The following is a 13,323-nucleotide window of genomic DNA, read 5'->3' on the forward strand; positions in this document are numbered from 1 at the left end:
AATTCTCACAGGTCTGAACACCAGTCTGTTTCCCTTGCACCCCTACATTTCTTCTAAGGTTAGGATAAACCCTACCAATAATGTATATTATGTGATGTAAAGCTGGAGAGAAGCTAAATATAAGGAAAAACACAAATACAAAGCAAGAATGGCAAACCTGCTCCAGTTTCATGATTGTGGCTGCCTTGAGTTCTGAGTTGAGAAGGACTCTGTTGCTTGTCTGAGTTTGGAGGGAAAAGTATTGTGACCAATTACAAATGACTGCTATTCCTGCTTTAAAATTTTTTCCATTTTGGAAAGGCTCAGTGTGCAAAAGAGTTCTGATGAGAACAATGACCACCACTGCGCTACTACTACAGCTGCCCCCTCCACCAGTACCATGACAGCCACATGAAACAGAAAGTTTTCTAGAATTTATACAAAATGGATGTTACACAGGTGACTGGATCCTTCTAAAACTCTCAGAAGGGGTGAAACATGGGCTGTGGCGAGCCCTCCAAGGAATGGTGCCCTATCCCCACTGTAGAGCGAGCCTGCCAGAGAGCTGCTTCCTTTACCACAGGCGAGACAGTGAGAGATCAGGAGCCTGCCACTTGAACTGGAAAGTTCAAGAATGTCCCGCTATGGCTGCACACCAGGAAGCCACCACGGTGCCGGCCTCTCAATCTGCACAAAGTTAGTGACCAGACACTGGAACGCAGCTGGACAACTCCCGCTCTCCACAGGTGCAGTTGCTAACAGCAACAGCTGAGGCAGCAGGACCAGAGTCTCCACATTACTTCCACTCTCAATATTCTGTACGAATACATCTAACTGGAGGAACCTAATTCATACCCAGAATCTTAGATGGTAAGAATTCTAGAACATGTAAGTTTTTGCTTTCTAGCCTTTGTTGTATAAGAAAGTGGACTAGAAAGTAGTTAGGATAACTACTGGCACTATTCTGTGCCAATTCAACATTTACTGAATCTTTCATCTGTGGCATGCATCTTCCTAAAGGTCTCACACGTATTATAATTGATTCAGTGCCCACAACAATTTTGTACAGTTTATTTACTTATTGTTAAGGAAACTGAGGCCCAGATAGGTGTAACACACTGCTTGGGGTCACACACTCAGTGATATAGCCAGGATTCAAAGCCAGATCATTTGACCCTCAAAGCTCTTCACTAGTACTCTGTTTCCTTAGGGTAGTAGCTTTGCTTCTTTAATAGATTAACGATGAGGATGAAATTAATTTATTTTCTACTCAGCTTTGTTTTTTGTATTGATCAAGCAGGTATGTGTTACCACTTAAAATTTGTATAGTTTTATTTCTAAGAAATCAGTAGGCTAAAACCACTAAAACCATCTGGCTGAAGGGTTATTAGACTTATATATATATATGCAACACTGAGTGTGGAAGCTTGACTTCTTTCCTAGAGGAGAGCAGAATAAAAAATATTACCATTCTGTTTAGGGTGAAAAAAAAGACTTGCAATATAATGTTTCAAATAAGAGATGATGTTGAACGCTTCCATATCTGTGTTTTCAGAGAGAGGAATACAGAAGTATATTTCAAGAACCAAAAGTCGTTCACACTTTGTTACAATAATTTCACTTCCAAAAATATAAATCAAAACAGTTGAAAATGAAACAAATATGCAGGAAGATATTCATTGAATGTTATTTTAATAGAAAAAAGCAATAATAAAAATATTCATCTAGGCAAATGGCTAATGTTATACTTTCTGGAAAAATATAATACCAATAAAATTATGCTAACTAAAATTATGTAACAAGTAGGGAAACCTGATAAATCTTTGTTTGTTAAATTTCACTGCTCCAAAGCTGAAACTACAAATAAACAATATAATGCAGTTGGAATTGTGAATAACTGCTAAAGTAATACATTAATTTGGAGACAATGGAAATCTTCATAATACTGAACTTTCCCATCTAATGGCATAGCTTTCATTTATCTAAGTCATTTGTGTCTTTCAGCAAAGTTTGTAGCTATTCATCTAGGGTCTGACATTTCATTCTAGCCTCCTTCCAATTCCCCTTTAAACATACTTTTTTTGAGAGAGAGAGCGAACACGTGTGGCTGGAGAGGGGCAGAGAGAGAGAGAGAGAGAGAGAGAGAGAGAGAGAGAGAGAGAGAGAATCTTAAGTAGGCTCCATGCTCAGTGGGGCTCAATTCCACAAACCTGGGATCATGACTTGAGCCCAAACCAACAGTCGAAAACTCAACTGACTGAGCCACTCAGGTACCCAAAACACATTTTGAGGAACTTATCACTTTGTCTTACTTCTTTGGCACCCACTCATTCTTCAGTCATTTCTAATACAGCTTCTAACTTTATCATTCAACCAAAATTACTCTTCAGTGACTTCTACATCACTAAAGTCATTGGATATTTTTATTTAAAATAAAAGTAACAAGTGGCCCCCCCCCACTGGCTCAGTCAGTAGAGCATGAGACTCTCAATCTCAGGAATGTGAGTTTGAGCCCCATGTTGGGTGTAGAGATTACTTAAAAAAATAATATCTGTACACATGAATGATTGAATGTAATAAGTAATGAAATATTTCAAACCTATTAAAATATAGAGAATACTATAATTCAAATTAATAGATGTTAATATTTCATTTAACTATCTCCTATATTCTTGCTATCATCTAATATTATAGGACTTCTTAGCTTTTGACAGTCCCAGTGGTCTGAAATGACATCTCCTTTTTTATGTGTGTGCAGTTCTCTGATTTCTGATTTTTTGAAGAGATAAGAGAGTCTCCCTTCAAAAATTGGTCACTAGAGTTACTCTCCTCAGAAATGCCTCTATCCTTAGCCTATGTTATTGTAAGATTGTTTTTCTTTTTCTCATTGATTTCTAGGATTTGAAAGCCTACTTTATATAGTCTAGATGTTAGTCATTTTTCAGTTGTACACATTGCAAGCATGTTCTCCCAGTACGTGGCAAAGCTGGACTTTACTGCATCTTTTATCAGAAGTGTCTAATTTGACTGTATTTTTAAATTCATATGCACACATTATTTTTGTATTTATACAGTTCATTGAATAAAGCAAAGCTTTATTATAGACTTATTAAAACTACTAGTTAATATTAAGGCTGAAATAAATGTTTTACCTACGTAAAATTCACCAAATGCGTATCACGTAGCATTGAAATAAGGATCAAATATATTGCAAGTAAGACTTGAGTTTTCTAGGTAATTTTGAGATTTAAGTTTTCATTAAAAAATATGTACTAAGAACTGGGAGTTTCTTTTTTTCTTTTTTAAGAATTGTCAGTTTTGGGGCATTTGAGTGGCTCTGTTGGTTAAGCATCTGACTTCAGTTCAGATCATGATTTCACAGTTCATGGGTTCAAGCCCCGTGTTGGGCTCTGTGCTGGCAGCTCTGAGCCTGGAGCCTGCTTCAGATTCTGTGTCTTCTTTTCTCTCTGCCCCTCCCCCACGCTCCTTCTCTCTCAAAAATGAAGATTAAAAAAATTAACAAAAATATAAAATAATTGTCAAGTTTCTATTAAGCCTAAATGCTTTTGTCTACTTAAGAAATCCTTTCTTATCCTAAGATCACAATCTCATCACCTCCATTTTTTTCTAGAAGTTTTAAAATTTCACTTTTTATATTTATGCTTGCTGAAATTAGCATACAAATAATAAATTCTGTCGATATTATTATTTAAAACCCCATGTCTCCCTCACTTATATGTGATAGCAAGCAAGCTCTCCTGTATGTTTCTAGGCTCTCCTCCTTTCCATTGATGACACCATTTTAATTACTATAGCTTTGATATAGAACCTTATCATATGATAGAATAACTCCCATCCTTGCTTCTTTCTCCTTCACAGTTGTCTTGACTGTTCTTGGCCATTTGCTCAACATGATTTTTATTTTTGAATGAAGCTTTTAAATTCTTTATTAAAAAACAAACTTTTCCAGATTTCGGTTATACACATGAAACAAAACCAATTTCTGATGAAAACCAAACACACACACACACACCATCAGAAACTCTTCTATTCTGGGAAATAGGTGGCAAAAAACATTTAATAATGTCTGAACCATACAGCAAAAATCCAGTTGTTTTTTTTTTAAGTAATTTATCTTTTGAAATTTTCTGTTTAAGAAAATTCTGTGACATGACCTATTGACTCTGCCATCTGTGGTTCATGATGCTAAGGTCTGCTGGGCAAGGAAAGGAGTTTTCAAATCTGGAACCAATAATCTGCCTATACATTTTTCATCCTATTCTGTTCTTACATTACGGTTTCTACTCCTTACTTTCTCTCTTGAATCATTTTAACATCTATTTTATAGGTTCTTTGTGGAGGGCGAGGGAGGCTTAAACAACTGGCATTTATTTTCTCACAGTTCTGGAGGTTGGAAGTTCAAGGTGCCAGCAGGTTTTTTCTCAAATAGCTAAAAATTTGTAGTTGTGTCATGTGTTGATTTATTCCTGATAGCTTTTATTAGGGTTTTTAAACTTTTATTGTACATATTATCCTATACTTTTATTTTTGCATTTTTGTTCTATCTTTGTAAATTTTAGCGTCATTTTAGTTTTCCTTTATTACCTATAAGGAACCTCATGCTTCTATAAAGCTAAATAACAAACCAAAATCACAGAGTTGATAGGCAGCGTGGTGGAGCCCAGATTTGGATGCAAGCTGTCAAGCTCTAAATGCCATATAGTTATCATCACACTGGTTTGTTTGCATTTTGTTCTTTTCTTTCTTTCCTCTGGCTTCAAACAGCATATGTTTTTCTTATAGCGTAATGATAGGACATAGTAAATGTGGCTTAATATTTTCTTTCATTTCTTATGGTACTACATTTCAAGAGTCAACTTTCTGGTATATTTTTAAGGTAATCTTATGTAGTCTTTTCATTAGCCTAAGGCCACTTCCTTCCCTCAACACTTCTTTAGGAATATTCTATTATCTTAAATTCTCCAGATGCCAATTATTCTGTTTCTGTCATTACCTGACCTTCCCACACTCATTAATTCAAGATTTTATCAATTCTAACTCTACTATACCATATAATTTAATCTGTCTACTTCTCCCCGTATTTACTGCTACTACTGTAAGTCCACCATCATCTTTTAATTACTGCAATAGCTTTCCTCATCTTCCTAAAAATAGATTTGTGATAAACTCATCATTACGACCACCACAACAGTTTACCATCACCACCAAATCTATTCTTTTTACCACAGGCAGATGGATTTTCTAAGAATGGATGTTAAGCATGCCATGCCTTACAATGGCTTTCTACTTATGAAGAAAAGCAAAACCCTGAAATTCACATGGCTTATAAGGCCATGAATCATCTCCTCCTCATCTACCACACTAGCTTCATTTAAGCTGTTCTCAACCACCTTATCCCTGTGGGTCCAGGCGTATAAGTCTTCTTTGTTTTGAAAATATACCACGTATCTTAGTGTGACCAGCATTCTTGCCTGGGACTTTTCCTAGTTTTAACACTGAAAATCTCATACCTTAGAAAAAACTGCCTCCATCCTAGACAAATGGTACATTTTAAATTGTTGTTGAACAGAGGAAAATGAAATTTTTAGCCTTGGCTATTATATTGTCTCATTAGTCTATTCTGATCTTTTATTGAACTTATCAAAATTATTGAATTATTAATTTATAAATAACTATCTCCTACTTGCTTTCCCCATTATAACGTAAGTTCCATAAAGGTAGTACCTTGACTGTCTCCTATCATTTAAGTGTTTTTTTGCATATAGAAAGTGCTCAGGATTTTTAATTAACCAGTGGAGTTTATTTTAATTATTTTATACTTTTGTTGCTATATGAATGAGTTTTTACTAGGCTTTATGACAGATAACTGCAGGTACACAGTAAAACTATTAATTTATACATATGTTATTTTATACCTTCAGGAAAACTAGGAACTTCATTTATATTGGTTTTGTACATTTGGATAGTCATAAACTCTGAATATTTGAAAAGGATCTTAGAGACTTAGTTCACTTTCCTCATTTCTATAGATGAGAAAAACTGAGGCCCAGACATGTGAAGTGACTTGTTCAAAGCGACACAGCTAATCAGTGGCAGAGCCAATCCAGGAACCAAGACCTTATTACTCTCAGAAGAGTAATCTTTCTACACTGCTAACTAGAGATGATCATAGTTCCTTAGGCTGCCGTAGAGGTGTAGGATTCTGACTCAGATTCTTGTCTGTTTGGGTAATTTACTGTGTCTCAACCCAAGTCACTTTAAATCTTTTTATGAGCGTCAGTACTTTCCATCAAATACGTTTCCTTATTCTAAAAGAGTGTGCCACCACTTAACCCTCTAAATGGAGGGCAGAGTACATGCTTATTGCATTTATCTTATCCCCACAGTCTAGCACAATGCTTGGCATATATGAGAAAATGGTATTTGTTGAGATAATATAGGACTGAATGAATGTGCGGCATGTGTAAGCACCACATGCCAAAATACTGTATGAGGCAGGTGAGGAAAACAAATTCTGTAAACCTTTTGTAAGATGAAGTTTTTAGGGTCTTGCCTATGAGGTGGAAAGAAGGGAGGAAGGGAGTGACAGGGGAAGGCAGAAGAGAGAATGAGGAAGAATGAATGTGTGTGTGTGCGCGGGCGCGTGCATGTTTGGGTCACATTCCAGGGGTGCCAGGTGGCTCAGTCAGCTGAGTCCCACTCTTGATACTGGCTCAGGTTGTGATCTTGCAGTCATGAGATCAAGGCCTGTGTTGGGCTCTGCGCTGATTGTGGTGCCTCCTTGAGATTCTGCCCTGCCCCTGCTCATTCTCTCTCTCAAAATAAACTTAAAAAAAAAAAAAAGGAAATATAACTGAGGCAATCCAACTATATTTGTAATGACACTCATTAAAGTGTGACCAAAGCAAATTCAATTGGGTATTTAACAGTGAGCTTTCACCAATCAGTTAATTAGCAAAATTTTACAATTTCATGATAAATGTTTTCAAGGTAAACCGTGTTTTTGTCATTTGAAAAATACCAAGGTATTGACTTTAGTTGATACCTGCAATGCTTATTTACTTTCAGTTCTTCAGTGCCAGAAAAATAGTCTTGAGTATCCAAACTCCTAAATCCTTTTCGTATTGGGACCCAGTAATGTTTTCTTATAAAGTTTATTTGATTAAAAACTTAGATTTTATCTGTTTTGAAGATAGGGAAAACCATAATTTGAATCAATCTAGATGAGATCACTTGTTTGGAATTACGATTAAATTGGTAAGAACCAAACTTACAAGTGAAAAGAGACTGAATAGTTTTGATGGTAGAAAAGTATCACTTTGTGCCTTACTTCATCTCAAATTTTAAATCAAATGAACAAATTACCCTCCGTCACTTTTCAGGGAAGCTACTTTTCTCAAATTTGACATTTGATGGCAATACTACCAATAATTTCCTAGGACTACAATGAAAAAGTAGTAAGATGAAGTATGAAATAATATGAACATTTCTGCTCTGCTCAAGGTTGTCGAAATTTGGGAATTGTTTTGTTCATATGTTATCTTCTGAGGTGAGTGCAGCATTGATTTCTGAGGAAAACTCTGGCCTTTCTTGGAAGTATCCCTTTTTGGCTCGCCTTCCTGTGGAGGTAAGAACCTAACTATCTGGAAGGGACTCATTAAGTTCCTTGGTTTCCATAAAAGAAAAGCAAACTATCACCTGTTTATTGGTCTCTACAGTGTAAGAATCCACTGTCAATCAACCATATACAGTAATATTTGTACTTCAGACCCTTTTAAGAGCAGAGAAGACTGAAATGGCACCTCATATAAGAGCCTATATTCACATAGGAAGAATGATTATAAAACCAGGCATTCTCTCTGTTTCTCCATTTAGAATGGGTTTTAATTAAATTCAAGTAGATACATCACAATGCTATATTCTTGGATCATATTTTCCTAACAAACTAGATTGCATGATCGTGTTTTTATGGCTTTTGTTGATGGACATTAAAAGTAAGAGGAGCATGAAAACTGTTATTTAACTTCTTGCAATTATGATGTTGGGAATATTATACACTCTATCACATATGATGATGACAATGATAAGCGAGTAAAAAGCACATGAAATAACATGAGTATTTCCAATATTCATTTAATAAGAAAATCCCCTACATGAAGCTCCATGTGAGAATTCCCTTTTAGGAAAAACTCTGTGGTAAAACTTGTAGTCTCTGAGAATCTGCTTTTGGTTTTAGTTGTCAAAAAAACAGAACAAATGACAGCAGCTCTATAGGCTCTTTTGATGTATGAATTTTCTTCTTGAATTAATTAAAACTTTTTTTTAACATTTATTCATTTTTGATAGACAGAGAGACAGAGTGTGCATGGGGGTGGGGGAGAGAGAGATGGAGACAGAATCCGAAGCAGGCTCCAGGCTCTGAGCCATCTGCATAGAGCCAGACACAGGGCTGGAACCCATGAACTGTGAGATAATGACCTGAGCCAAAGTTGGATGCTTAACTGACTGAGCCACCCAGGTGCCCTGATATATGAATTTTGTTCTATTTTTTACTTGCTCATGACTGATTAATGTATATTTTTCCTTTTTTTTGATTTTTAAAAACTAACAGATTTTATTGCTTTCCTATAGAATCCTTCACATAATTTATAGAATAAATTAACAGATAAATAAGAACATGGTAATACTGGAGAGTAATATTCTCCATGTGGGTGTATTCTGACGACCAAGTGAGTTAAAGTATGTAAGCTGTGGAGCTTGGGACACGGCATGGCTGCAACCAGTTTCAGCTCCCTCACCTAACTGTTCTCTCAGATGTGCTATAAAACTGTGCAAATAACCTCATCGCTCATGTACTTACCTCTCATCTTTTTTTTCCATAGTAAAAACTGTTTCATAGGAAATTGTAATAGTTTTTTCCCCACTTACCATACTGTCCCCTTAGGGAAATCTCAGAGTGATTTTTTCATAGCAGTAAGTGACTTCTGACTTCTATAGAAAAGTTACAGGAGAGGATAAATAAAGAGAAAAGGCAAAAAATTTGTATCTGAGGCAGAGACCTCTCAAAAATAAAAGGAATGCCTTGAGATAAGCAGAGAGATGGTGGCATCAAGGTTGCTTCAGGAGTTGGGGGCAAAGTTGGGAAGGGGAGACAATTACACCTGATGGTGATACTCTATGTAAAATTTTTAAATATTTTATATATTATAATCTATAGGTCTCATTTCAGATGTCCATTGCAACAGCATGGATATTAATAGTAGGAAGTGGTGTGTTGAGAATGTTGAAGTTATATCTGGACTCAGCATGAAAAAGTATCCCAATTAACTAGCAGTAGGTTATACAAGCAGCCTGAAGAAGTGGGGGTCAATGATCCATATTTGCCATCGTTGATATATACAAAATAAGACAATAATAACAATGGTGACGATGTTAATACAATTGGAGTTACTGTACTCAATTCAAGTACAAGTAATATATATACATTCAAAGACAATAAAAAAGGGATGATATTCTTTTTCTGTCTTATTTATATATGTTACCATATACCTTTAAGCACTTTCCATAGATATTCTTAAGATGCAGACATTCTAAACAGACATTCTTATGCAGAAAATACCAAACAGTTCTAAATTCTGAGAACTGCTCCTAATAATATTTACTCCCTTAAAAATATTATGAAGAAAGAAAAAAGCATTCACCCTTATATGTCAGTTATCTTTGTTATAAAATACACAAATCCAAACTCATGCTTTAAATGACCACAATCATTAATTTTGCCTATGAATTTGCATTTGGGGCAAGGTACAGTCGGAGCAGCTGGCCTCTGCTCCACGCAGCACAAACTGGGACAACACAAAGGCCAAGCCGGCTTCACAGTGGAGGGTGGAGTGGGGGGGTGGGGGGGTGCTGAATTTCTCCAACGACTGGCTCAGTCATGTGCCTGATGGTTGTTGCTGGCCGCCAGGTAGGAATTACGTGGGAGTTGTCAGAACACTTTTTGTGGCCCTTCCACAAGGCTCTTTGGCTTCTTCACAGTGTGGAGACTGGTCTCTGGGAACAAGTGTCCCAAGTGACAGAAAGTGGAAGATATCAGTTTCTTAAGGCCTAGATGTGGAAACTGGTACAAGTATCTCTTCACTGGATTCTAATGGTCAAGTAGTCACAAAGCCAGGGTCAAAGGGAGAGGACATGGACCTGTTCCTTAAGGGGAGAAGTGCCAAGGAATTTAGAGCCATGTTTTTTAAAAACTGACAGAACTTGAGATTACCAAGATGGTTTAGGTACAAAAAAAGAAAGTTAAGAAAAGAAAAAGAGAAAAAAAAGGAAACTAGAAAGTAAATAAATCATTCTATATAAAATATCAATAGGATGTAATAAAGGCATGAAAGAACTAAATAAAGAAAGCATTAAATCTGAGAGCTCAAATAAACCAGGTATGAAGCGTGTGTGATATATACCTAGTGATCTTCAGGATAAAAGATATGGCCATATATTCTGAACATTTAGAATATTTTGTGACATAATAAAGGAAAAGTCTAGATATGTCACATCTGAAATTCTATGACACTTTAAAACCAAAGCCTGATTAAAAAAAATCTAATGAAGCAAAAACAACTTAGGAGTAATTCATCAGTGCAAATTTATGCTAATTATGTATTTTGAAATCAAATATTACATTAATGAAGCCTTTCATGAACCAATTATAATAATTTGTTATAATAGACCTAAAATAGTAGTCTTTGCCTGGCTCTTTATCTTGTCCAAGAAGCAAAGATATAAAATTATTATATCTGTCTGAGATAACAAATAACCAATAATTTTGTTCTCCTTCGATAGTGAGTTCTGGTTCAGTTAACTCACATAATACTGTTAATGAATAACAATAAGACAATGAAAGTCAATATTTACTGGGTCATTATGTATCAGCAACTATTTTAAATGTTTTATGTGTATTAGCTTATTTAATGCTCCACCTAAAATCCAACTTTTACCAGTGAGGAAATTGAGGCATGAGGATATCACTGATTATCCAAAGTCACCCGAGAGGACATGACAAGGCCAAAGCTAACGGAGGCAATCTGACTCCAGAGGCCCAAACCAAACCCACTAACTACATTTTGTAAATGGCAAAAAGTAGCAGTATACATGATTGGAAAAGTATTCTTCATATTCCACAAAAAACGTAGTTTTCAAATATATAGTAGAATCTTTCAAGCTAGATCATTTTGTTAAAAAGAACGAGTTAATAGAATGAAATAAAACTTGACTATTTCTCAAATACTATCTCTTTGGAAACAGGAACCAGGTCATAGAGGTATAAATTTAAAAACAGGATGATAATAAGAGGGATAGTTGTAATATTTCCTCCACTTTACTGTCTTACACTGTCTTCAAGTAAACACAATGAGGAGTCATTATTTGTCTAGGAGCAAACACAGAGACTATGGAGGATACTTTTAACTAATAATGAAATCATGAATGACAACCAACAGAACTTCTGAATGTGTTCAGAGAAGATCCATTTGTAGTCCTCAAGGGACTCTCACGGGTTAAACCTCAACAAAAATTCATTTTATCCCCTCTAATGAAGATCGAAGTTAATGCCTCTTAGAGAAGGTATGTTGCAAAAAAAATGATAACACTCAAATCTCACTATCTGCTTGTATTGTTTTAGCATGATCAAATACTAGAAAGCCTAAAGAAAAAGAATTTTTAAGGGATAATTTTTAACAAAAATTAGAAACTAACTGTCAGAGTAGTCAATTGTAAGACTGTTCCTATATAATTAATCTTCCAGTTTAGTAATGGAAATTACTAAACTTTTAACTTAGCCCTTTAAAAGGATGATCTATTAGTATTGAGAGTGCTAAGGAGGGCAGGCCTTCCCTACTTCCTGTTAACTTTTTTTTTTTTTAAATAAGACAGTATATGCATTATTATCGGTGGTGAAAAGAGAGATAACCTACAAAAGTTCTAAAGAAACAAAGTCCAGCCAGTCCAGGGGCTGACAAGCAAATCCACTTTTATAACACTGTAGTCTTAAGTTCTATATAATAGAGATATTCCAAAAAGTACAGAATAGGAAGGGGCACCTGGGTGGCTCAATCAGCTAAGCATCCAACATCAGCTCAGGTCATGATCTTACAGTCTGTGGGTTCGAGCCCCTTGTTGGGCTCTGTGTTGACAGCTCAGAGCCTGAAACCTGCTTCAGATTCTGTATCTCCTTCTCTCTCTGCCCCTCCCCCACTCACACTATGTGTGTGTGTCTCTCTCTTCTCTCAAAAGTAAATAAACATTAAAAAAAAAAGAATATAGAACAGGAACACAGCTCCAACTCAGTCTGATGGACAGCAGATAACTAATACTTCCAAGAGAGGGTGACACCTGAAGTAATTCTTAAAGAATGAGTAGAATTTAACCAAAAAAAAAAGGAACAAAACATAATGGCATTGAAATGATGATTTGAAGCAATTATATTTTATGGTTCTAGTAAACTCATCACAGTTAAATGAACAGGATCAAGAATCACCAGATAAAAGTAAAAAAACATTTGACTCATATATATTATTATTTTTATCCTTCCTCTCTATTTTCTTCCTTCCCTGTATTTTTTTTTCCACCAAACATTCAAAGTATTTTTTATGAGCTAGGTATTTTTTAAGCAATGAAGATGAGAAAATAGAGAAAAAAATCCTTTGAAATATCTTAAGGCAAGTTAAAAATCAAGTCTTTTTTTCTTATAAACATGGAAGAGCTCTTTTAAACCTTTAGAGATCATTTTGAGTTATCTTTAGGATAAAAATGGCATGTAACAAAGATATCAAACAATGGCTTAAAACTGAAGGTAGAATGAACACTGATATTGTTCCGTATCTTAAATATATATCCAATACTCCAGTGAATGAACAGGAAGGAGTAAGTAGGTTGAGAAGAGCTATAGTCATTCCATAAATATTTACTCATTATAATCAAACAACATATCTAGAATATATCAAGAGTGCTTTCAAATCAGTAAGAAAAAAAACATGTAACAATAGGAAAATAGGCTAAACATTTAGGTAGATGCTCCATAAAATGAGAAATTGAAGTGGCTAACAAATGAAAAGATACTAGACCTTTCTGGCAATCAGAGATGTAAATTTAAAGTAAAAAGATTTAAGTTTGGCTAAAATAAAAGTCTGACAATACCAATTTGGGGTGAGAAAGAAGAGCAATAGGAACGTTTATGCACTACTGATGGAGGGTGGGGAAGTCACTGGTATAACTACTTTAGGGAAGTTTCACATTGCTTAGTAAATTTGAAATTTCATGTACCCTATG

General features: G+C 35.4%; 1 protein-coding gene and 1 long non-coding RNA gene across 2 annotated transcripts in view; one reads left to right on the plus strand and one right to left on the minus strand.

The window, feature by feature from the left end:
- The window catches only part of RSRC1 (arginine and serine rich coiled-coil 1), a 395,751-nt gene that overhangs the window by 100,928 nt on the left and 281,500 nt on the right, over positions 1-13,323 (minus strand). The gene's annotated exons all lie outside the window — the stretch shown is intronic.
- LOC115292082 overlaps positions 9,911-13,323 on the plus strand; it is a 42,264-nt gene continuing 38,851 nt past the window's right edge. The window contains exon 1 of the long non-coding RNA XR_003908789.1: positions 9,911-9,967. This is a non-coding gene — a long non-coding RNA (uncharacterized LOC115292082). The remainder of the gene's footprint in view (positions 9,968-13,323) is intronic.

The sequence above is a fragment of the Suricata suricatta genome, chromosome 5 (assembly GCF_006229205.1).
Source record: "Suricata suricatta isolate VVHF042 chromosome 5, meerkat_22Aug2017_6uvM2_HiC, whole genome shotgun sequence".
NCBI lineage: Eukaryota > Metazoa > Chordata > Mammalia > Carnivora > Herpestidae > Suricata > Suricata suricatta.